The sequence below is a fragment of the Suricata suricatta genome, chromosome 16 (genome assembly GCF_006229205.1).
Source record: "Suricata suricatta isolate VVHF042 chromosome 16, meerkat_22Aug2017_6uvM2_HiC, whole genome shotgun sequence".
Taxonomy (NCBI): Eukaryota; Metazoa; Chordata; class Mammalia; order Carnivora; family Herpestidae; genus Suricata; species Suricata suricatta.
In genome coordinates, this window is record NC_043715.1 from 6,016,891 (window position 1) to 6,041,642 (window position 24,752).

General features: G+C 53.8%; 1 protein-coding gene across 1 annotated transcript in view; it reads right to left on the reverse strand.

Annotated features, from left to right (window-relative positions):
• Positions 1 to 24,752, reverse strand: part of PLCG2 (phospholipase C gamma 2) — a 136,981-nt gene that overhangs the window by 89,741 nt on the left and 22,488 nt on the right. The window lies entirely within an intron of this gene.

The following is a 24,752-nucleotide window of genomic DNA, read 5'->3' on the forward strand; positions in this document are numbered from 1 at the left end:
CGGCTCAGTCGGTTTAAGGTGCGACTTTGGCTCAGGTCCTGATCTGGCAGTTAATGAGTTTAAGCCCCGCCCCCCGTCAGGCTCTCTGCCATCAGCACGGAGCCCGCTTCAGATCCTCTATCTCCCTCCCTCTCTGCCCCTCCCCCTCTCAAAAATAATAAAACCAACTTTAAAAGGCCTGGAGTTTAACCATACTGCACCAGTCAGAGCTGTGGGTTTAGTGATGGGGTATGAAGATGCTATCACTGCAGGAAGCTAGGAAAACGGTACACAGATATTCTGTACTATTTCCGCAGTGTTCGCGTTGAGTCTACAACTGTTGCCAACTAGAAAGTTCTAAAAGCCACTAATCAACTATGGGTGGGCCTCCTGTTTCGGGAGAGGGGGGTACCTCTAAATCCTGGGAGTGGGAGGGGAAAAGGGCTGGGGGTCATATCCGCGTTCTTCACCCATCCCAGAAACCTGGATCTCCACACCTTGAAAACAAACCCTGAGACACAGATGCTTTGCGTGCGGCGAGAACGCACAGCCTCCTAGGAGGAAATCGGCACTGTTTAGCCCCTCATCTACGAGCATTCAAAGGGGGGAGGCTTGTTCTCAGGGGTTACTCACCCATCCAGCTGGTTGCCAATCAAGAGGCAAGTGACTGGAAGCAAACGTGTTTTTTTTCCTATCAAGTCTGGCAATGACTGACTAACTAGGCTCCTTCCCTATAAAATCCCTCTAAACGGGAATCTTCGCACTGGCCCTACTAGGAATGGTTTTTCTTACAGCAAAGTTACAATAAAAGTTTGACAAGACGTACATCCCTAACAAAAAAACTTCATAAGCTGTAACACTGTCTCCAGACAATTCTCAATTCTAGTTTCTCAAGTGTTCTTGCCTCTGTCAGCTTCTATCTGTTTCCATGACCGACGCCATGATCCAAGCCGCCGGCACCTCTCGCTCGGTCTACTGAAGTAGCCAGAAGCTACCAGCAGCCAGAGTCAATTTTTATGAAATACAGATACTCTCCTGCCACTCCTCGGCTTCAAACCTTCTGATGGCAGCGCGGTGCTCTTAGGACTAAGCGCCAAGGCCCGGCGTTGCCCTTGCCAGCCCTCCACACCCTCACCCTCCAGCCAGCTGGTGAGCGGCGGCCGGGCACCCCCACCACAGGGCCTCAGCACATGCCGTTGTTTCTGCTAAGAATGCTGTTGGCCTGGTTAGTGCCAACTCCTCCTTCGGGTTTCAGCTCGTCCACCGTTGACCTCATAGAAGACCCTCCAAGTCCTGCTATCACCCGCACCAGCCCCTCACCCCACAGCGCAGCGGCCAGAGCCTACGGCTGTGACTCACAGTCAGAACTCTTCCCCTGGAAGGTGCTCCCACCCTCATCACTATGTCCCCGTCCCCACCCCCCGCAGAGTGCTTGGTAAGCAGTGGAGCCCAATAAATAGTTGTCGAATGAGGAAGGGGGCAGAGAGACGGGGGACAGAACCAGAGATGGGACAGAGGGAGATGGACGCAGAGATATGAACAAACACAGAGACACCCAAACAGGAAAAAGAGAGACAGAAACACCAGCAGAGGACGAGCCACAAACACATGCACACGGTGACAGAGGCAACAGCAGGAGAGGAAGGGAGAGAATGCAAACGGAGCAGGCACCCTGAGCAGGTAGGGGGTCCTGCTCATCCACCGCTTCCTGGCTTGTCCCAGACAGGCTGCAGGCACCCACCCAGCGGTACCGCTCACCTCCATGAAGTCCTCCCGCCCACTTCCCTCCCCGGGGCTCGCCCGGGCTCCTCAGGCAGTGGTGACCAGATTTGTGCAGATCTCACATCTCAGCAGTGCCTGCCTTCTCCACCCCCCAGAGACTTTATCCTCTGTACATCTGTCCTGTTCCGCTGCTCGCCTGCACATGTGTTTACAGGTGGGTCTTCCTGTGGGTGCACGTCCCCCTCGGAAGCCCCAGGAGAACAGGGATCCCCTCCATCCCACTCGCTCCCAACTGGAGCCTGCACCGAGCCTGGCTTAGAGCAGGAGCTCAGGGTCCCTTGGAAGGAAGGAACTAGGTTCTCCAGTGTCTTGGTCTGGCCTTCGCCCAGAAGGAGACCCTCAGGGGCGGATTGGAGCACAGGGTTCTATGTAGGAGGGGATCCCAGGAACACCGGCAGAGGAGTGGGGACGTGAGCCAGACAAGGAAAGCGGCCGAGGAGGAGGCTGCCAGGGATTAAGCCGGCCGTCTGTGGGCACCTGGCGTGGACCACACGGGGGGCTCTGGGAGTCCTAGCCCCACCAGGGGGCAAGAGAGTCAGGGGATTTATCCCTAGCCGCCATCTGCTGCGGGTTGAGAGCCGTTTCCGGGGCCTAACCCCCAGTCTTCAAGCAGAGGGCTGCAGTGCTTACGCCAAGCGGGCTTCACGGTGCAGAAATGGATGCTCCAGCCATCAGAGTGCACCTGTGGGAGTCTCGGCCGCGTCAGGTAATCCACCGATCCAGTAGTTTCTGTGCTCTCCACGAAGGATGCAGATACTGGTACGTTTGAGGGGTCAAAGTATCTATTTCAGGCAGAACAGTGATGGATGTGGACAAGTCCCAGCTACCAAAGAGAACGGTGTCTCCGGGCTCCCCTGGGGAAAGCCTATATGTGGACACAGGATGAGAGGTCGCTGCCCCAGACATCTGTGTCCCCAAAGGTGTCTTGGCTTAGCAGGTGGTTCTGGAATGATAGATACCCCAATCTCTTTTAGTGTAACAGCTTTATTAAGACACAGTTCATGTACAGATTATCCATTCCAAGCGTACAATTCAATCGCTTTGAATATCTTCACAGGCCTGTGCACACCTCCAGCAGAGTCGACGTAAGAACATCTTCATGACCATCAAGAGAAACCCACACCCTTCAGCTGTCACTTTCCATTCCCCTCTTGTCCCCACACCCGCCCCTGGCCACCACGAACCTACTTTTGGTCTCTGCAGGTTTGCCTTTCCTGGACACTGCGTACACACGGAACCATATAGTATGTGGTCTTCTGTGTCTGTCTTCTTTCATTTAGCGTGAGGGCTTCGATGGAAGCCGGTGCCGGCGCTGTATTCCTTTCTCGGGAGGGGTACTTTCCCACTGTGCATTCGGGCTCTGTTTTACGCATCCACTCTTCTGTTGATGGGCATGGGGATGGTCTCTTCTACCTTTCGGCAACTGTGAACAATCACATACGGGTGTGGGAAGCTGCTAAGATTCAGCTGCTTGGCCATTTACTAGCCGGAAATGTCACTCCCCGAAGGGAGTTCTTGGCCATTTACTAGCCGGAAATGTCACTCCCCGAAGGGAGTTACAAAAATAGGCAGGGAAGCGCCACTCCCTGTCAGAGGAGAAGCCAGAAGAACAAAGATCAATCGCCTACAGGCAGGGTGGTATCGGCCCTTCAGTGCTGTGCTAAAAACCTTAGTTTGGTTCCTCTTTTACTTCAGTCTTAATCCCTTAACCCTGTTTCCTAGCAACCGACCTAGGTCAGCTGCCTTGTTCTCCTGCCTCGAAACCTTTATGATACGTTTTTTTCTGAATAAAGAAGAGGCTTGATCAGAAACCGTGTGCTGTGTCCTTACTCTCTGTGCTCCCCCTTCCTGCCTTTTCTCTCCCTCCCTCAGGAACGAACCCGCAAGGATTTACTGCCCTACTGGCCAGGCCGGGCCCGGACAAGTACCACGCCAACGTGGGGTGGTGAAGGGACACGACATACGAGTTTCTGTCTGAGCACCTGTTCTCACTTCTCTCCGGTGTCTCCTAGGAGTGGAAAGCAGACCTCCTGAGTCCACACTCTCAGAGCTGCTGGTTTCATTGTATGATGCCTCCTTCATGCCTCAGGGTTGTCCGGCCATCAACCAGGCCCAGAGGGGGCACTGACATGTTGGTGGAAAATCGGCCATAGATGGGCCTGTGGCTGAGGTGGGGCCACCACCGAGCCCTTCACCGCTGTCACTACTATTTCCCAGGCCTCTGAGCAAGGAGGGACGGCTCCAGAGGAACCAAGGGCTGCCCAAGATCCAGCACCCTGACCCTGGTGACCGAGAGCCCCAAGAAGGCAGGAACGAAGTCCCTCCCCAACAGGGGTGGTTTTTGATGTGGTAATCGGCAAAGTCTGAGGGGCCCGCTGGTCATTGCTGTTGACATGCATCTGACCTTTTAAAAATTTTTTTTTAATATTTATTTATTTTTGAGAGAGAGAGAGAGAGACAGAGCATGAGCAGGGGAGGAGCAGAGAGAGAAAGGGACACACAGAATCCGAAGCAGGCTCCAGGCTCTGAGCTAGCTGTCAGCACAGAGCCCAATGTGGGGCTCGAACCCATGAACTGTGAGATCATGACCTGAGCTGAAGTCAGAGGCTCAACAGACTGAGCCCCCCAGGCACCCCGACACGCACCTGACCTTGCAGCACACAGGGGCCCCTTGCTGACTGAAGATCCCATTGCCCATGGAGTATAGGCAACAGATGGGGGGAGGGGGTCGTCAGGCCTCCTGCATTCAACTTGATCGACCCCAAAGCAGCTTTCTGACCTGCAGCTGGAAACAAATCCCAGTCCCACCCAAGTGGCGTGAAGTGTGTGTCTGGTGCCTGGTGGATGGACTCTGGAACCAGCCTGCCTGGGTTTGAATCCCAGCTTCCAGGTGCTTCCAGCAGGAATTCACCTCCTTGGGCCTCCGCTTCCTCGTGTGGCCAACAGAAGCACGAATGGCCTTCTAACATGCTGTTCTTTAAGGACTTAAGGAGCATGTGTGTGCGTGGACCTGAGCGTGTATTAAAATAGCGCCCAGGAGGCACGCCTGGGGGGCTCGGTCGGTCAAGCGTCCGACCTCGGCTGAGGTCATGATCTCACAGTTTGTGGGGTCGAGTCGTTCATCGGGCTCTGTGCTGACAGCTCAGAGCCTGCAGCTGCTTCGGAGTCGGTGTCTCCCTCTCTCTCTGCCCCTCCCCTACTCGTTCTCTCCCTCTCTCCCACCCTCTCTCTCTCAAAAATAAATAAAAACATTAATAAAAGAAAAATATCACCCAATAATTTTAATAGAGCTGTACTAACTTCTAGGTGCCCGTTAGCTATTATTTTTTAAATTACTGAAAGCACCGAATACAGTTGCTCTCACAGAAGGTATAAGGAAAACACTGGTCTCAATTTCTCTGTCGTGGAAATTGAAGGGGCGCATCCAGAAATACCAATGTGGAAAAAAAATCCACAGCAGCTCATGTACATAGGATCCTGGACGTAAGCGTCCGTGTCTGCGTCTGAATGTATGTATCCACGGTGTGGACGCACATATTGTGCACAAGTGCCTGGATTCTCACTACGTAAATACCCAGTCTAACCTGCAAACCTTTTTTTACACAAGAGGCACTCCCCAGATACGCCCGCTGTAGAGGTCTGTGTGCAGGGACTGGTGGAAGCACTGTGGGTATCAGTCTGCAGCAGGACAGGACCCCGCTCAGCGCTCCCAAGGCTGAAAATCGCCCCGCGTCAAGCCAAGTGTCCAGCCCACCCAGCGAAGCCCTGCTCGAGTCCTAGCATTTACCTCTGACAAGCAAACCCCCAAACCGAGTCCCATGTAGAGGACCTCTCCAGTATTTTCAACGGACTACTTCCCGGTCATTTCTACTAAGTCACAAAGTAGAGGACAAGGGAAAAAATCAAAATTCACAACTGACACCACATAGTATCCTATGTACTATTCGCAAACATGCCCAGGAAGGAGTTTATTTAAGCATCAGATAGGTAGGTGGCTAACAAATGATATTTGTTGCCATCAAGGCTCTGTATTCGTGCAGAATACCCAACGGGGTGGCTTCCAGATCTTTAAGGGTATTAATACTGGAGAAAGAGGTTGGGTTTTTCCCATCAGTTGGTAACGCACCACCATGTATTCCCATGCACTAGGACACAATACACGGCGATCCATGGAGGAAGATGCCGTCCCTCATGTTTCCAGGAATACATTAGACCCCGCTAAGAGGGCGCCTCTGTCTGTGTGCATGGATACGTGCATATGCAAAAGCAGGGGTAAAGGTAGAAAGAAAAGATTTTGCCCATCAGCTGACAGTAAGCGCTCCGCTGGGGAGGATGAAGTGGGTAGGCTTGAGCTGCCCGGGGTGGAATTTCTGCCAAGGGCACATGCACAGTTACTAAGATGACCGACTCTATTTTCAAAGTCGGCTCTGGTGGCCAGAGCGCAGACCACGCACGCTCACGTGGCGGAGCTCAGCGCCCCTGATTCCTGCTTGAAGAAGTGAGATAACACAGCCGCACAAGTGAGGCCTCTTCTCTGCACAAGCTTGGCTTCCCCACATCGCCGAGGGCCTTCCCCAGGTCTGACCACCCTCCCGCTGCCCTCCCTACCGGTCACCTGCAGACACACGCTTGGGGTTTCCAGCCTCCACCCACTCCCCCGCCCCCTCTGCCGGCTGTCCCCATGACCCTGTTCTTCAAACCGTTTCCTTTCTGGGCCATGCTCAAGCTGCCCCCGACTCCTGGAAACCCTCCTGCCCTCACACCAGGCATGTGACCTTTTCCCTGATTCCCATGCTTGCCCTCAAGTGGTACCAGCTGCCAATGGGCTTCAGGTATCTTCAGGGAAGCCCCAGTGGTATGGAGGCAAGGGGAAGAGAGACAGATGAAGCTTGGACACCTTCCCACACATGCCCCCCGCCCCCACCCCCTGCCCACCTGCCAGCCATCCAATGACGAAGCGTCAGGCTGAGGATGTACCGGGAAGAGACACACAGCAGCCTGGGGAGGAGAGACCATCTCAAAGCAGCACACGAGCACGTAAGCCTCCAACCACACTGAACACCTCAAAGGACAGCAACAAAGTCTACACAGGGGCTCCTCCCAGCAAGGGGAAGAAAGGCTCCTCTGAGGGTATCTTGGTGGAGTTCTGAAGGCTGGAGGGAACTCCGGGCGGGGGAGGGGGGTCCGGGGAGGGGAGAGCCCTGCAGTCATCCCAGAGCTTGGGCAAGTCACCCCAATGGCACCTGGGAGCCTGGGCAAATCCTCTCCCGTCTGTGCTCTCCTCATCTGCATAGACGGTGATAGCAATGCCTCCTTCACCGAGCTGCTCTGCCAACAAGGTGAAATTACACAAAAGAGAAGCCGCGTGGCCCCCAGGAAGAGGTCTCAGTCAAGGTTAAGGTCGCTGTTGGGATGCACGTTCTCTCGCACCACCTTCCAACACCCCCCTCCCCAACACCAGCGGTTTCACTTTGTCTCACGGTCGCTATGTCTCAATGAAACACCCTGTTTACCAGACCAAGGGGGCTGGGTTGTTCCACACACTGCAGCGTGTCACCTTAAAGCCAGACAGACGGCTGAGATGGACTGTGGGACACACCGTTAGAAGAGAGTCACCGTGGGGGGCGCCTGGCTGGCTCAGTCCATAGGGCATGTGGCCCTTGATCTCAGGGTCATGAGTTCGAGCCTCACGTTGCGCACCGAGCCTGCTTCAAAGAATAAAAATAAAAAGGGTCTACTTGGGAAAGACAGAAGAGCTCAACTTTAGAAGAATCAAACAGACGGGGGCGCCTGGGTACTCAGTCAGCTAATCGTCCAACTTCAGCTCAGGCCTGATCTCACAGGTTCTGAGTCCGAGCCCCATGCTGGGCTCTGTGCCAACAGCTCGGAACCTGCTTCAGAGTCTGTGTCTCCCTCTCTCTCTGCCCCTCCCCAACTTGTGCTCTGTCTGTCTCTCTGTCTCTCAAAAATGAATGAGCGTTTAAAAAAATTAAAACAAAAACAATCTAGCAGACATGTGCTTCAAGTCCAACGCTACCCATCCGGGCTATGCAGCTTGGGACGGGTTTCTTTACTCTGGCTTAGCCTCCTTTCTCATCTGTAAAATGGGAACAAATATCCATCCCATAGGTAGAAACATCTGAAAGAACTTGGTAAAATGTAAACTGTTCCCCAGGTTTTAGACATTAAAGTCCTTTGAAAGCCCAGGCGAGTGACAGGAGGCTGCCCTCATCTTCTTTGTTAAAAAAATACAGTTGTGGACACTGTGCTGATGTCCAGCGGGGATTATCGCAGCCTGTGCTTCCAGAGGAGAGGACTCTTCCAGAGCAACAGCACTCAACCGAGTAGGTCCTTGTTACTGTCATGCTTGGTACTCACACAGAAATGCTGGATGAGCTGTTTTCTAGAGGCTTCCGTTGAAAGCGATACTGGAGAAAGCGGAGGAGCTGCTCCTCTCTCCAGGGACCACTCAACAGGTGTCCGTAAGAAGGAAGTGGGGGTGCCCAGCGCAGCCTCCCTGTCCAGTTCTGGTCCCCTCCGTCCCCCAGGACCCACGTGCCCTGCTCTGCCCCCTGCCGCTCAGAGGGGGCTGCCGCTAAGAGGCCCGTTCGTGGCCACCAGTGCCAGATACAGAGGGACAGCTCAGGGGCCAGAGACAGATTCCAAGCGAGACTCCCCAGGAGACACACACACACAGCAGACCCTCTTGTTGCTATTTATCAGTTACCCGTGTTTCTCTAAACTCTCTAAACTCTAAACTCTCGTCTCTAAACTCGCAAGAAGAAGAGAAAGAGGAGCTTCCTGGACCGGCCAGCTAGAACCCTGAACACCAACCATCACATAATTCTGTAAATACACTCTGTCTCAGGGGCACTTGAATTTCACGTTCTCTCTCTCCTGCTGGAGATTCAAGAGGAATAATCCCGTCACATGACACGGGAGAGGCCCTCCATTGGTACCAATATTTTATGTCTTGCGATACAGATTAACATCAATTGCAAAAAATACACATCTAGTACCCTCTATACATTTAAGTTAAAAAGGAGTCCGTTTAAAAAATACAGATCACGTATAAAACAGGTGGAGTGCAGGTATGACACACATCAGCAAGACCTTAAGGAAGGGCTCACCACCTTACACACGGCCTGTTGAATTTTTTTTAATTTTAATTTTTTTTAATTAAAATTTTTTTTTATTTTTATGTTTTTTTATTTATTTTTGAGAGACAGAGAGAGACAGTGTGAGCAGGGCAGGGGCAGAGAGAGAGGGAGACACACAATGTGAAGCAGGCTCCAGGCTCTACGCTGTAAGCACCGAGCCCGACACGGGGCTCGAACCCATGAACCGTGAGATCATGACCTGAGCTGAAGCCAGACGCTCAACCGACGGAGCCACCCAGGTGCCCCATGGCCTGTTGAAATTTTAATCTGCTTTGCTTTCAACCAGTCCTGTCTCCCAGAATTACACAGAAGGCCTTCATTGTACAAAGACTATATATAGATCCTGCCCCCGCCCCACCCATTGGACCAGTTTTTGATTTGGGGTTCTTTTTTTCCGCTTCTGACACTATTTCTGAGATGTCAGTCATGTGATTATCACCTCTGTGAAGTTTGCCATGTCTGTAAACAGCTGGCAGTGTTTGTGCAACATTTGTCTGTGAAATCAACTCACTTTTTCATCTGAATATATTTATATATATATATTTTTTTTTTTTTAAATAATGAGTTGTCTCTGGTAAAAAGAGACAACCGTACGTAACAGAAATCATACAACACAAAGGCAGTGGAAACAGGACATTATTAGAGTCTGCCTAGAAACAGTTGATGCCACAGACCAAGCCCTCAGCGTGGCTGAGGGTTACAAAAAGTGAGAAAGTAGAGGTTAGAGGGAGTGAGGCCGACCGAGCTGTGTAAGACTCACACGTGGAGACACAAGTCAGAATGGTGGGGACCTCCTGGGGACAGTAGGTCCTGGACTCTGGGGAGTCACCTAGATCCAGTCTGGGCAGCGGCTGGAGGGTGTGATCACAGAGGTAACCTTATGCACGGTTGCACCCCATTTTACCACATGTATACCTTACATGCGGAGTGAGCGTGGTTCTGAAGAGGAGCCCCAGGGGTCCTTGTGCTGACGGATGGGACTGTGGAGGCGGACACAGGACACGCACGTGTGACAAAAGTGCACGGAACTAAACGCGCACACAGGGCAAGGAAAACGGAGGAAGCCTGAAGATCGGCAGTGGGCTGAGTCAATGTCGATCCCATGCTGTCACACTACGTACAATTCTGCACAATATTGCCTTTGGGGGAATCCGGAGTAAGGTCTACATAAGAGCTGTTAGTTCTTACAACTTCACCTCAAACTTTTCCCTTAAAAAAAAATACAAAGTATCAAGAAATAAAGAAAAACCAGAATCCATGCTAATAGCCAACCAATGTCCCCCCTGGACCGGATCAGAGGCTGCAAAGGGAACCACACCCCCTCCCTGGGCAGTGTCTACACATCAGGGTACCCAAGGCCAGGTCTCCCCTGGGGGGGCGGGGGGGACACCATAGAGAGATTTCCCACCCCGCTCCCACTGGGCTCCTGCTCCACCCTAGAAGAGACTCTGTGTTCGCCGTGTGCCAGGATCCAGACTATTTCCAGCCCGGCCAGAAATAGACGCTCCTGCAGCTCTCCGATAAGCCTGTGAGAACCCCAGAGGAAGTGGTGGGCAGGGGCCTGGAGCGGGGCCCCCTCACTCGCAAGGGCAAAGACGACAGCCGAGAACACAGTTTCTACGACTGTCCACCGGGACTCTGCGTGCAGCACCCGGGGAAGGGCCGCCTCTCATCTCCCTCAGCCCAGTCCACCGAGCAGCCTGCACATAAACGTGTGCTCACTCTTTCAGTCGGATGGCCTGCCCTTGCGTTTTGTAGGAAGAGAGAGGTTCTGAGAACAACTCTAAACAGCTCAACTCTGATCGGTCAGGGTAGAGAAAGTTCTAGAAGCTGACTGATGCTGAATGCTCCCGTGGAAACTGCCAGTCCTCACCTTCCTACCCACCCCGTGGCTTCAGGGGAAACCAGAGAAAAGCGAAGGGAAGCCACATTTACAGAAACATCTAGTACACCCAGACAGGATGCCAGGGATCCCAACACGTGTGTTCATGTGAGGCTGACCTCGCCATCTGCATTCCAGAAATGAGGAAATGGAGGCAGATTTGGTGACTTTCCAAGGCTACACTAGTTGAGCCGGGACTTGACCCCCAGCAGTCTTAGCTCCCAAGCCTACTCTTTTTTTTTTAATTTGTTTATTTGAGGGAAGAGAGAACGAGTGGGGGAGGGGCAGAGAGAGGCAGAGGATCTGAAGCAGGCTCTGTGCCCACAACAGAGAGCCCAACGCAGGGCTCGAACTCACAGACCATGAGATCCTGATCTGAGCTGAGGTTGGACACGTAACTGACTGCACCACCCAGCCTCCGCCCAAGCCTGTACTCTTTACCACAGCAGAGGGAAGGAGGAGTTCTTTTCCAAGGAGACCCCCCACTTCACCCCCCCCACCCTCCGGGGCTCAGATGTCACTCTGCCCAGCTGAGTCTTGCTGGATTCTTCCTCTTAGGAGGGTCCCTGCAAGGATCCCAGCCCTGAAAAGGTTACTGGCAGCAGAGGCTCTGACAGCTCCTGGTCTATCCAACACCAGTCAAGGGGCACCTGGGGGGCTCAGCTGGTTAAGCATCTGACTCTTGATTTCAGCCCAGGTCATGCATGATCTCAAGGCTGTGAGATCAAGCCCCACATCAGGCTCCTTGCTAAGCACCTTGCATCCCCATGCATCCTCACCTTGTTGGGATTCTCAGTCTCTCCCTCTCTTTGCCCCTCCCCTGCTCATGGTATCTTTCTCTCTCTCCTCCCATTCCCCCCACCAAAATAAATAAATACACATTTGAAAAAAACAACCCAGTCCAGTGCTTGGAGTCCATCACACCAGATATGCCTTGTTGCAGCCCTAAGAGTTAAGTGGACACTGTTACCAGCACGCCCATTTTGCAGAGGAGGAAACAGAGGCCCCAGGGGGTTGGGGACGCTGAAGATGTGAGCCCGCCCATCCGGCTCTGGAGCCAGGGTTCTCAAATACTACCCGGGCTCCCACACGGAGGTCCTACCAACTCCGCCAGCAGGAAACGGACCCCTGCCGAGGTCAAGCCCAGGGTAGGAGCACCAGATCTGGACGGAGAACAGACCAGAAGCTCCTTACAGAATGTTTATTAGGTGTCAGAGATGACTTCACCGTCTCCTCTCTCTTCTTGCCGACCTTGGGCACAGACCCCCATTTTACAGAGTTGGCTCAGGAAACTGAAGTCATTCACTGGGCCACCTGCCGGGGCCTTTTGAGGCCAAAGGCAGCAGGGCGGTGACACATGGGCTTCTCACACAGAGGGTGTGCCGAGAGCCGTGGGCAAAGTGGCCTGGCCCTTTCCCCTTCCTTTTTCCATTTTCGAGAAAGCTAATCCCACAACGGCCTCTCAGAAAACCCTGGGATGACCGGGTTAGAGTCCGGCTAAAGGTGGACCCTTTCTCTGAAACCAAGTCTCAGCAGATGGAGAGAAGCCAGAAGAATTCAGGGCTCCCGCCACCAGAGTCCGTGGTGAGAGAAGAGAGGCAGAGATATCCTCCTACCTAGTTAATGATCAACAGGACAGGCCGGGGGTTTCCAGACTGCGGGAGGCCCTCTCGCTTGGCCTGCAGGACTGGGCCGTGTGGGCCAGGACCCTCGCCACTGCCTGACAGAGCCACGGCCCAGGGGAAGGGGCTCCGAGGGACATGGACACATGGCCAGAGAAGGCCCTGGTCTCCCAGAACCCCCTCCTGATGGGTGGCTCAGGGTGACGGCCCCCCACACCAGGCCAGGGCCCACTGGGCCCCCTCAGCCTAGACAGAAATGCTTCCTCGGAGACGGAAAGCCCTCCTTCTTTCAAGAGGGGATTTCATCCTGGGCCCAAGAGCCGTCGCGGGGTCCCCGAGCCCCATGCCCGGGGCCTCTGTGCTGTATGCTCTTGTCAGGAAATCAGCGGGCCCTCCCAGGAGTCCTACGGCAGGACCCAAGAGCACTCCTCTAGGCTCAAGGCTCAGCCCAAGTGTCCCCTCTCCGGGGAAGGCCTCCCTTCCTCTTCTCAACTTCCTCTTTCCTGTGATGACTTGTCGCCGGGCCTTGGCGCTGGGGCCCCAGCACTGTACAAGCTGGGTCTGCGAGGGGCCACGCCATTACAGCCGCGGGCGTGCTGGTCCCTCCGGCAAGGGGACGCCTTCCTGCTCTCCCCCTGCTCCCTGCTGGCGCACGGGATGCACTCGGTCCCCCCGCCAGACCCAGGCAGGAGGACTGGCCTGTGTCACTCTTCAGCTATGCAGGAGCGTGTCTGGCCCTCGCCAGGCCACCAGGCCACTCACAGTCAGACCACTCCCAGAAGTTCAACTCAAATGCCAAACTCTGTTTTGAGAAGGAACAGAGGAGCAGGCATTAAGGGATCTGCCTTTACGCCTCTGTTGTCTAACCTGAGGATCATTCCCAGAAAAGCGGCTACGGGACAGAGCGGAGGCCAAGGGAGGGAGGCTGACTGCGTCCCCCACCCCACGGCGACAGTGGCTACTATCCCCCCAGGTGTCTGCAGCATCAGGCAAGGGGAGAAGGCTGTGCATCCATTTCCTCATTAGCGCTCCGATCACACAACTGTTGTTATTACTGCCCTTGAGCAGAGAAGACTGAGGTCAAAAGACATGGAGCCCGCAGATGCTGACCGGCCCCAAGCTCCCAGCCCCACGGCGGCTCGAGGGGTTCCAGCAAGCAGCGGCCCTGCGGAGGCCGATCCTCCTGCTGGGGGAGGGCCCTGCTGCCCCTGCTTGGCCTCTGCAAACGAGTCTTCGAGTCTTCGCTGTGGTTAGCGAGCCAGCCCTTCATTTCCCCACCAGGCTGTTTTGCAAACCAAGGTCAGGGGGTGGGGGTGGGGAGGGCAGTTCCTGTTACAGCGAGCTAGAAGGTGAGAGCCTTCCTTCCCTTTCAGAGAAGGCAGGATCCGGGCAAGAGGGTTTCACCCCCCCCACGCACTCCAGGCCAGGCTGGTCTGTCCCAAGGCCTCTCGGAACAAGAGCCCGAGTCCGGCCCGGGGGATACGAACACTCGTCTGAGGCCCAGCACCCACAGCCTGACCTCCCCTTGCCCAGCGTTTGCTGGGGACCCGCCCTGGGATCCAACCTGGGGGCAGGAGTCAGGCAGAGGGTCCGAATCCCAGCCACAGAGCCTCTGGCTTCCATTTATCCCCTGGATACCGGACACACGTGAAGTAGGGCCATGTTTGCGGGGCAGACAGGAGGGTTTTGGGGGACAAGAGTTCCCATCGAGGAGCTCAGAGAGTTCGCTGCACAAAGCTACGGGCTCACCACCTATGGCAACGGTCACGGTGACCCCCCCCCCCCCGGGAATTCCACTTCCAGGCACCCAGCCTGCACAAAGCTCCAGCCCCAGGAGGAGGGGCTCCAGCCTGGCTGGTTAGAAATGACCTCCTGGGAGGGCCTAGGGGGCTCAGCTGGTTAAGCATCTGACTTCGGCTCAGGTCCTGATCCTGTGGTCCAGGAGTCCAAGCCCTGCGTCGGGCTCTGTGCTGACAGCTCAGAGCCTGGAGCCTGCTTCAGATTCTGTGCCTCCCTCTCGCTCTGCCCCTCCCCCACTCATGCTCTGTCTCTCTCCCTCTCTCTCTCTCAAAAATAAATAAATGTTAAAAATATTTTTTAAAAAAGGAAAGAAATGACCTCCTGGCTGGCAGTGCAGCCACCCTCTGGAATCCTGTTAAGCCATCCAGAAAGAATGTAATGTCCACGTGTATGGACAAGGCGGCCGCCCGGAGGGGTAAAGGCAAGCTGCAGAATACGCATCACCTGGTCCTGTTGGTGTTTAAAAAGCCATACACACAGGGCGCCTGGGGGCTCAGTCGGTTAGGCGTCCGACTCCGGCTCAGGTCAGATCTCACGTTCATGGTTTCAAACCCCGCGTCGGGCTCTGTGCCGCCAGCTCAGAGCCTGGAGCCTGCTTCAGATTCTGTGTCTCCCTCTCTCTCTGCCCCTCCCCTGCTCATGCTGTCTTCTCGGTCTCTCAAAAATAAATAAAAACAGTAAAAAAAAAAATTTTTAAAGCCATACACCAACTCGCGTACCTAAGTGTGCATGTGTGCAGGTGGACACACGCATAGGAAAGATGGGTTTAAAACCGTACTAACGGCTGGGGACCTGTCTGTGGGTGGAGATGCAGCTCTTGAACTCAGGGGGGTGGGTTCGAGCCCCGCGTTGGGTGTGGAGATTAAAAAAAAAAAAATAAAGATATTGTTTTTAAGTAAAGAAGTGTCCAGTTTATTTTTTTTAATTTTTTTTTTTTTTTTTTTTTTACTTTTGATACAGAAAGAGACAGAGCATGAGAGGGAGAGGGGCAGAGAGAGAGGGAGACACAGAATCTGAAGCAGCTCCAGGCTCTGAGCTTATCAGCACAGAGCCCAATGTGGGGCTCGAACCCATGAACATGGGATTATGACCTGAGCCGAAGTCGGAGGCTTAGCCGACTGAGCCACCCAGGTGCCCCAAAAACAATATCTTTAAAAACACATTCTCAGTTAATACTAGTCACCTCCAGGATTTGGGGGAAAGGAAGGAAAAGCACATTTTTCAGTCTCCCACTGCGAGGATTTGCTAAGCAGGTATTCTTTAACAAAACGGCAAGAATGAGGCCCCTTTGTCTATTCGCAGTGGCAAAAACAGAACAAAAATACCCCAAAAAACAAAAAACCTAGAAACAGAGGGAAGATACAGTAGCTGAATTAATTGTGGTTCAGACACACGGTGGGTGATTATGAAATCAGTAAAGAGGGTGCCTTGGCCTATCTGCGTCAGCTGAATGGGGAGAAATTTCCTGAATGATTATTTCAGTGACAAAAGCAAAGTGCTGCAGAGATAGTCTAGCCATAAGGAAAGGCGAAGAAGCCACGTGGGAAGAGAAGGATGCCGGGGAAGACAAACAGGAGGCTCCTAGATTTGAGGGATCAATTACACAGTAGTTCCCTTATAATCATTATGCTGAATAACATGCGGCTTCAAAAAAATCGCTGAGAAACACAAAATAATCGATACAGCAGAATCTCTGTGACGGTCACATGCCCATGGCTCACGGACCTTTTACGGACCTCATCGCCAGCCCCTCTGCTCCCAATACCCTCCTTGCCTTTTTTTAACAGAGCAAACATGCTCTGGCCACAGGGCCTTGGCACTTGCCATGATTCAGAACCTATTCTCTTGCAGTCCCCACTCTTCCCTCTACATGTGCCACGTGCCCTGGTGCCTCTCCAGACTCAAGCCAAGTGTGAACAAAACCAACACAAATAAGAACCAAAAACCGGGCTAGGCGACAGGAGGCCTCTAGTGATGAACCCCTAGGCTCTGGCCCTTCTCAGTTCCTTTTTTTTTTTTTAATGTTTATTTTTTAGTTTTGAGAGAGACAGAGAGAGAGAGAGAGTGCGCGCTAAGTGGGGGAGGTATCAGAGACAGGGGGAGACGCAGAATCTGAAACCGGCTCCAGGCTCTGCTGTCAGCATAGAGACCGACACAGGGCTCAAACCCACAAACCGTGAGATGACGACCTGAGCTGAAGTCAGACGCTTAACTGACTGAGCCCCCCAGGAGCCTCCACTAGCCCCCCTTTTTTAAAATCCAAGATTTGGCAGACAGAAGGTATGCAAATTGAAAGGAAAGAAATCCACATTCATTGCAACCTTCCACGTAACACACCCGTCACCAGGCACTCTGGGAAATGTTGCATCGACCCGTCTTCTCAGCAGACTTGGAGGGCTGGTGCTGCCCAGGCCAGCTTACAGAGGAACGGAGTCCTGGCTGAGTTTTACAACTTGCCTGAGGCCATCCAAGTAGATCTTCCCAGGATCCTCTCCAGACCCCAGAGACCCACTGATCAAAACAGTGGCTCCTACAAGCCAGGAGGCAGCACCACGTGGCACTCAGTGATAATCACGGAAACCCTCCCCAGTCCACATAGATACTAGAAGCCATGGTCTGGGGAACTGCGTCTGGCAGCCGGTTTGCATTGTCGGGTCAAGATCATGTTTATCTGTTCAACTGAGTCTTTAGGAACAATGAGACTTTACAGTAAAGACCTATGTTTTCAGCCTCACATCTGCTGACCCAGAGCCTGCAGAGTGGGGTACAATCTGGCCCCCCTTTACAGGCACGCGTGGGCTCCCCACCGAGCACGGCTCCCACCCACCCTGGCACCTCGCCAGCCTACGGCCTCTATGTTTCCTGAGACCCCGTCATTCCTCTTGTTTAGGGCATCGGCCTGATAACGTACAGGGAAGCAGGGGAGGGGCAGAGAGAGAGGGAGATAGAGTCCCAAGCAGCCTCCTCACTGTTAGTGCACCACCCAACGTGGGGCTCCATCTCAGGACTGAGAGATCCTGACCTGAGCTGAAACCAAGAGTCGGACATTTAACCAGCTCAGCCACCCAGGCGCCCCAATAAATGGAAGATTCTATTCTTGGGTCTGCAAACTTCATTGCCGCTATGCAGAAGCAGCTGGCGCTCCACAACGTTATCCCTTTATAAATGTAGCAGACACCAGCTTTCTCGGCGGCTTCCCGTGCAGGCCATGGAAAAGTCCAGAGACTCTTCATTTCAGTATAAGGTCAGGAGGGATGTGCATCCTTAGGCCACACGAGCACAGGGACAGAAAAATCCGTGGAGCACGAAGCCATTCCCCATGGAACTAAGGAGGCTGCGTACAGAGATGAGTTCGGGGCCATGTGGCCAGCTTCCGTTATCAGATGGTTGTTGTAGACTCCGGCAGTAAAATCCAAGACTTCCAGAGGGATATGGGAAGAAATTTCAAAGAAAAAACAAAAACAAAAACCCAAGAGTTGCTCAAAATGGTCTCAGGCTGCCTTGAAAGATACACTGGAAAAATCATGGCAGAGTTCCTCCAGCTAAGCAGCATCAGGAAGGCCGTGCTAGTTTTTGATACTCCCTCTCCTGCTCTGGAACATGGGTAGATTCAGCAAGGGGCACAGGGGGACGTATGACCAAGGACAGACGTCAACAAGACCACACAGTAAGTGGCTTCTGTTAGCACTTCTAGTGGCTTCTCCGTCAACCACTGCCACCATTTACCGAGTCTTTTATTCTAAGTGCTTTTTGTAAATTAACATATTTAATTCTGAGCATCTCTATGGCATAGGTCTTACTGTTGTTACCTTTTCATCAGTGAGACGGAGGCACACAAGATGAAGCAACTTGACCTCAAGGTCATGCCAGCAGGTGCAAAGCTGGGATTTGAACTTATCAAGTCCGTCTTTGAAGGGCACCCGCCTGGCCATGACGCTTACTGGCCCCGGCTGCCTGTATGAACAGATTGTGCCAACAGCATTCTCTGTCCCCTTCATGTGAGCTGGGATTCCAGAGCCCTGCCCCCGGCAGGGGGAAGACAGGCCTCCAAAAAGGGACAAAACCCACAGACCCCGAAGGTGAAGCAGAGAGGGGTCAGGAGGACTCTGGGGCGGGTAACTGAGGGGGGGCAGTGTACCTCACCACAGTGGGGAGAACAGTGCAGGTTTTAATGGGCAAGGCCTCAGGGCTCAGTGGGTGCAGCACGTGACTCTTCATCTTGGGGCTCTTTGAGCCCCACGTTGGATTCAGAAATTACTAAAAAATAAAATTCTAAAGAAAAAGAACAATAAGGGGAAGGCCTTTGGGGGGGTGGGCAACACATTCCAACATTCCTTTTTGGACAGGTTGAGTCTGAAGATCTCACTCAATGCCCAAGGAGAGAACCTACGGATGGCTGGACATTTCCAGAGCTCCTTCTGCAAGCACCATGTTCCTCTCACTCCAGGCCTTTTTCTGAGAACCCCGCTGTGGCCCAGTCTGAATCGCATGCCCTTCCCTATGAGCCCACGGCACGCTGCATGTAGCTTGGTAGCATCTTCGCCTGGTCTCGCTTTCCCCCCACTTACACAGCGAACTCTGAGGGCCAGGACCTCACTTTACTTAACTCAGGGACCTCAATGTCCAACAGATCAATGAAAGGCATCTCGACAGAGATCCACATTTGTGGGGGGATTCATCTCCTGTGACTGCTCTGACAGAGGACCGCCCATCAACATGCTTAACACAACACAGATGTCCCGTCTTCCAGCTCTGCACACTGGCGTTCCAACGCGGGTGCCCATGGACTAACATCGCCGCATTCCTTCCGGAGGCTCCGGGGAGAATCTGTGTCCTTGCCTCTTCCAGCTTTCAGGGGCCGCCTGCCTCTCTTGGCTGGTGGCCCCTCCTCGATCTTCAGGCCAGAATCTTCCATCTCTGACTCTGACCTTCTGCCTCCCTCTTCCACATTTACAGACCACTGTGAGGACATGGGGCCCACGCCCACCACCCAGGGTCACCTCCCACCTCCAGCTCCTTAACTCCATCACATCTGCCGCGTGAGCTCACACATTCACAGACTCCGGGGATAGGATGGGGATACCTTTGGGGCCACTGTGTTCTGCCTACAGAGGGAGTCAGCGTCCAGTGAAAGTGGAGGCCACAGGGAAAAAGACAAGGGGCAGAGGTCACACGATGGGAACCCGCAAGCTGACCCCGGCCGTGGGACAGGTTGCCCTTCTCAGCACTGTCGTGGTTTCTTAATTTTAACAGTTCTTACTGAATTTGGATGCCTGACCTCTAACACTCTCCAGCGCCTCACAAACACAGCCCGGGAGGAACAGGGAAGAGGGCCCCGCACAGGTCCAAACAGGATGCAGAGGGTCACGGAGCCGCACCCGGGCCTGCTCCCCTGAGGCGGCGGCCATGGTCTCTGACGCCCCTCACCCCCAGCTCCCGCGCTTGCTCGGGCCGCATCACGCGAAAGAAATTGTCTGCAAACCTTAAAACACGAGCCCCCCGCAGACAGGGAAGTGTGTGCCTCAGAGAACACGGGCACCACAGCCCTCTGGCTGTGCCCCTCCTGGACACCAGCCTGGAGGCAGCTCACACCCCCTCCAGCCTCGAGGAGCGTGGCCGGCTCCTTCCTGCAGGGGGAGGACGACAGGACGCCTCTGCAGAGCTACCCCAGCCTCAGGGACTCACGGCCACCTGCCCACACAGACCCCAGCTCCACGGTTGGGCCCCGGGGCTGCCTGAATACCCCACGTCTGATTAAGTGTCCAAGTCAGAAGGTCAAAAGCCAAAAGGTGAACAGAGGCCATATCACGACCCGTAGTAACACAAGCCATCACGACCCTGGGACGCTAGGCCTCCTGCAGCTGCTGTCACCAATGGCAACAAACTTACCTGCTTACCCACCTGCCCGTGAGCGGCCTGGCTACACTCCTTGGCTCGTGGCCCTCCCTCTACTGCTGCCTCTGTTTGCTCTGACCTTCCTTCCTCGTTCTTCTAAGAGCCCCGCAAGGACACCGGGCCTGCCCAGACCACCAGGACGAGCTCCCCATCCGTAACTGAATCATGTGTGCAAAGTCCTTTTGTCACATCAGGTAACATCCTCAGGCCCCAAGGATCAGGACGTGGACACCTGTGGGGCCATGATTCACACCTACCATCGATGCCTACCTTTCACTCCTCTCCAGTGACCCACCCAGAGGCAGGGTGGATTATTTCAAAGCTGGTTCTGGAAACACCTTCCCAGGAAAGCCAAAGCTTGCCCGTCCCCTCTTGCCTACCACACAGGCAGCTAACAAACAGGGACAAGTTGTGGGACCAGGAAAGAGAAGAAAGGGGGGCGCGGAAAAAGACAATCCTTATTTGCAGGCAGCTTCCCTGCAGGTTTCAAATGCAGTACAAGGTACTTTACATACACACTGGAGGGTCTGAGCTCAACTTTGCCTGTTAACATGGGGGAAACTGCGGCTCAGAGACCTCAAGGAACTTGCCCGAGCCCACACAGCCTGCAAACAGAAGACCTGGGATTTGAACCCAGGCTGTCTAGCTCTCACTACACTGCTCTGAAAAAAAAATAAACCAACAACTTAGATCTTCAGGAGGTATTTTTTTCTTTAGATCTCAAAAAGTTGTTCACAGTAAAACCTTTCCCTTTGGGTAAGAAACTATGCAAAGCATTTGCCGCTGCCCCCCACCTCCCACCCCCCACCGGCCTGGGGCCTTCAGAGAAAGGTCTATTTTGGAGCTTTGTGCTCCAGTGATCTGCTCACTTGGCTGGAGCTCACCACCCCCTGGTTTTTTTTTCTTTTTCTACAGAGGCCACTTCCTGAGGCTCACAGGAGGCCACTGGTGGGTCTGCCCAGAAAGACTAGAGTCAGACTCAGGGCGAGAGGCAGGCCCAGGGCTGAGCAGATCGGAGCCCCCAGGACCCACCTCCAAACCAAACCCGCCCATCTCCACAGCGGCCGCCTCTCAGCCGCTCGGCCAGCCCACGACGGAGGCAGAAGCCACGAAGGCTGTGTCCTTTTTTTTTTTTTTGAACTATTTTACTCACTCATCCATTTTATCTGAAAGGGCCCAAGCTGGAAACTCCCACATCGGCCACTAAGCGTGGGGCGCCATTTGTCACCAGCAGCAGATAACCGAAACCCTCATTATTAGCAGCAGTGACCGCCAGCATCCTGCGAAGCCCTCGCTGCGTGCCAGGCCTTCTTCTCATCAGTCACAGGAGCTCGAGGAGCCCTCACGACCTGATGATGTGGCTAAGAGGTCCCCCCGTCTGACAGAAGGGGAAACTGAGGTGCCCCAGGTCACCCACAGGGAGACTAGAGTACACACAAGGGCTACAAATGACCACCACTCGACAACAGAAGAGAATGGGCCACCCGCACCCCCAACGGCACGATGAGCCACAAGAACATTACACTCAGCGCAGGAAGCCAATCACGAAAGAGCAGAGAGTGCGTCATTCCGTGGACGTGAAAATCTAAAGCAGGACAAGCTTAGAGTTGCCGCAGGCAGGTCAGGGGGTGTCTGGGGAGAGGGAACTAACTGGGACAGGATGGAACCTTCTGGGTTGATGGACATGTTGTCTTGATCAGGATGGCCATTCAGGATGGTGCATCAAAGCGTACTAAACTTGATACTTAAAATGTGTGCCTATCAGGGTGCCTGGATGGCTCAGTCGGTTAAGCGTCTGACTTCGGCTCAGGTCATGATCTCATGGTTCGTGAGTTCTAGTCCAACGTCGGGCTCTGTGCTATCAGCGCCGAACCCGCTTCGGATCCTCTGTCCACCCCCGCCCCCGCTCCTCCCCTGTTCTCTCTCAAAATAAATAAACTTGTAAATAAATGTTTTTAAATGTGTGCATATCATTGCATGTAAGTTAAACCTCAGTAAGGGTCATTTAAAGTTTTTGTTTTTGTTTTTTTAAATACTGGGTACATCTTCTATCTCCCTGAAGATCAAAATCCTCAAAGATAAAATTCAACGTCATATGTATATATGTTTATTTACTTTTCAGAGAGAGAGAGAGAGAGAGAGAGAGAGAGAGAGCAGGTGAGGGGCAGAGAGACATGGAGACACAGAATCAGAACCAGCCTCCAGGCGCTGAGCTGTCAGCACAGAGCCCGACATGAGGCTCAAACTCACAGACCGTGAGATCATGACTTGAGCCAAAATCACACACTTTACCAACTAAGCCACCCAAGTGCCTCAAAATTAAACATCTTTATAGAAAAGCAACCAAATTCCAGGTTGGTTCCAGTGATCCCTGAATGGTAGGCAATGGGAGACATTTTTCTTTTATCTGTGCTTTTCTATATTTTTTCCAAAGTTTCTACAATGAACACGTGTTCCTCTTCCACTGTAAAATAATCCACAGCCCGAGGTGCCCGGCTGGCTCAGTCGGTGGGGCGTCCAACTCTTGATTTCAGCGCAGCTCATGATCCCAGGGTCGTGGGATCTGGCTCCACGCTGAGCTTAGAGCCTGTTTAAGATTCTCTCTCCCTCTGCCCCTCTCCCCCACCTGCACATGCTCTCTCTCTCTTCCCCCCAACAAGAAAGAAAAAGAGAGAGAGAGAAAAACAAAAAACCGTAATTAAAAAAAACTACAATGGCAGGCATCTGACTGGCTCAGGTCATGATCTCATGGTTCATGGGTTCAAGCCCTGAGTCTGTGCTGACAACTCAGAGCCTGGAGCCTGCTTCGGATTCTGTGTCTCCCTCCCTCTCTGCCCTTCCCCTGCTCACGCTCTTTGTCTCAAAAACAAACACTAAAAATTTTTAAGGAATCGTAAAAAATAAAAAATAAAAAGCTACAATGGGAGACCGTCCAGCCTTCCTGATCTGTCCCAGGGGACCAGAGCACTGGACAAGGAGTCAGGAGAGGCACCTGGCTGGGCCTCAGGCGTCCTGGGTGCTTGGGCCCAACCCTCAGCTCCTCTGAGCCTGGCTGTGGAAGGGGATTCCTGGGTCCCCCTTGCTAACTCTGCCCAGTCACGTAGCTGTGGGAGGGACACAGACCAGCCTCCACCCCCCCCATACACCCCCTCGAAGCCGGCTTGAGCCTCACAGGGGATCTGTGTCACACTCTCAAGCCCTGTGAGCCCCCAGCAAGCCTCAGAGGCTGGCAGCCCAAGTTTTGGACCCCACTCGGCCCCTCGCTGGCTGTGCAGCTGTGGGTGACTCACTGGGCCTTTCTGAGCCTTGGCTTCCTCAACTATAAGTCAGGAGATAGATTATAACCCGTTGAGGGGTGACGGGGGGGCTGGGAGCATGAACTAAAGTGACGGTAATGGGAATGCCCCAAGTTAGTATTAGTTTTTACTTTTGCTTTTAAGAGTCCCCCATCCAACCTTTAAAAATACTCCGAGTTCCCACTAATTTATGGAAGAGGAAGCAAACCCTCACGGATGCTCCATATGAACTCCAGGCCCATGACGCTGCCCTCCACCCTCCTCCCTGATGCCAGGGCGACAGGCTGGGCAGCCCTCGGCTTCCCTGGAAGCTCAGGACAAGGGGCAGGACTCAGAAGCTATGCCAACAGTCCGCCTCTGCCTATGAGTGCCACCTGGGGCTGCACCGTGTGACGAAGGCGGTGCCCAAAGGAATGGGGCCCCCAGGGACACAGCCCTCTCCAGACAGATGGGTCCTGAAGCAGAGGCCCCGAGAGCTGTTTCACTGCAGCCAAAGGGGAGCCCTGGCCCCAGGCAGGGGAAGAACGGGGCTTGCCCATCCAGACAAGCCTGCGGTACCCGGATGGGCCGGTCACGGTGAGGGACCCGGTGGCACGAGAGGCTGCTAGGGCCACACTCCTGATGGGGGGAGACAGGAGGAGCTGACTGGAGCCATTGGCAATCAGAGCCCGAAACACTCTCGCCAAGGAAGAGACCAAAGGCGGCACAGAGGGCGGAAGTGACCGGAACAATTTTGAGAGCTCACACACCAGCTCGCTGAAGCCTCATGGCAGCCCTACCAAGTCACTATTACCGCCCACGCTTCAGAGATCAGAACGCAGGCCGCAAAGAGGAAGTGACTGAGCTCAGGTCACGTGGTCGGAAGCAACAGCGAGATGACAGCTGGGTCCCTCCGCCCTGCGCCCTCCCTCTCAGACTCTGACTTCTCCTTTGAGTCCCTGCTCTCACCCTCAGAGGTTCACTTAACCCCTTTTCCTCACCAAGTAAGAAGAGGCCTAAAACCACACGCTCCAGGACAGCAGGGCGCGCGTCCGGATTTTGCACATCCTGGCCTGAGCCTGGCACGTCGTGGGGCCTCGGCAGACCTGTCACATCAAAGTACCACCGTGTACCCTCCGATACTGTGCCTACACACCTGACGTCCTCGCACAGAGCAGATGCACTTTGAGAACTCGTCTTTTACCAGGCATGTTTACTGGTGCTGTGGGCACACTAAATACAGTTGGTAACGGTCTTCAAACCACTCAGTGCTGTGCATGGGGGGGGCAGTGCCCCTCGAGAGGATGACGAAGGATGAAGACAGGCCCCCAGATGGCCTTCGGGCCCCACTGGCCTT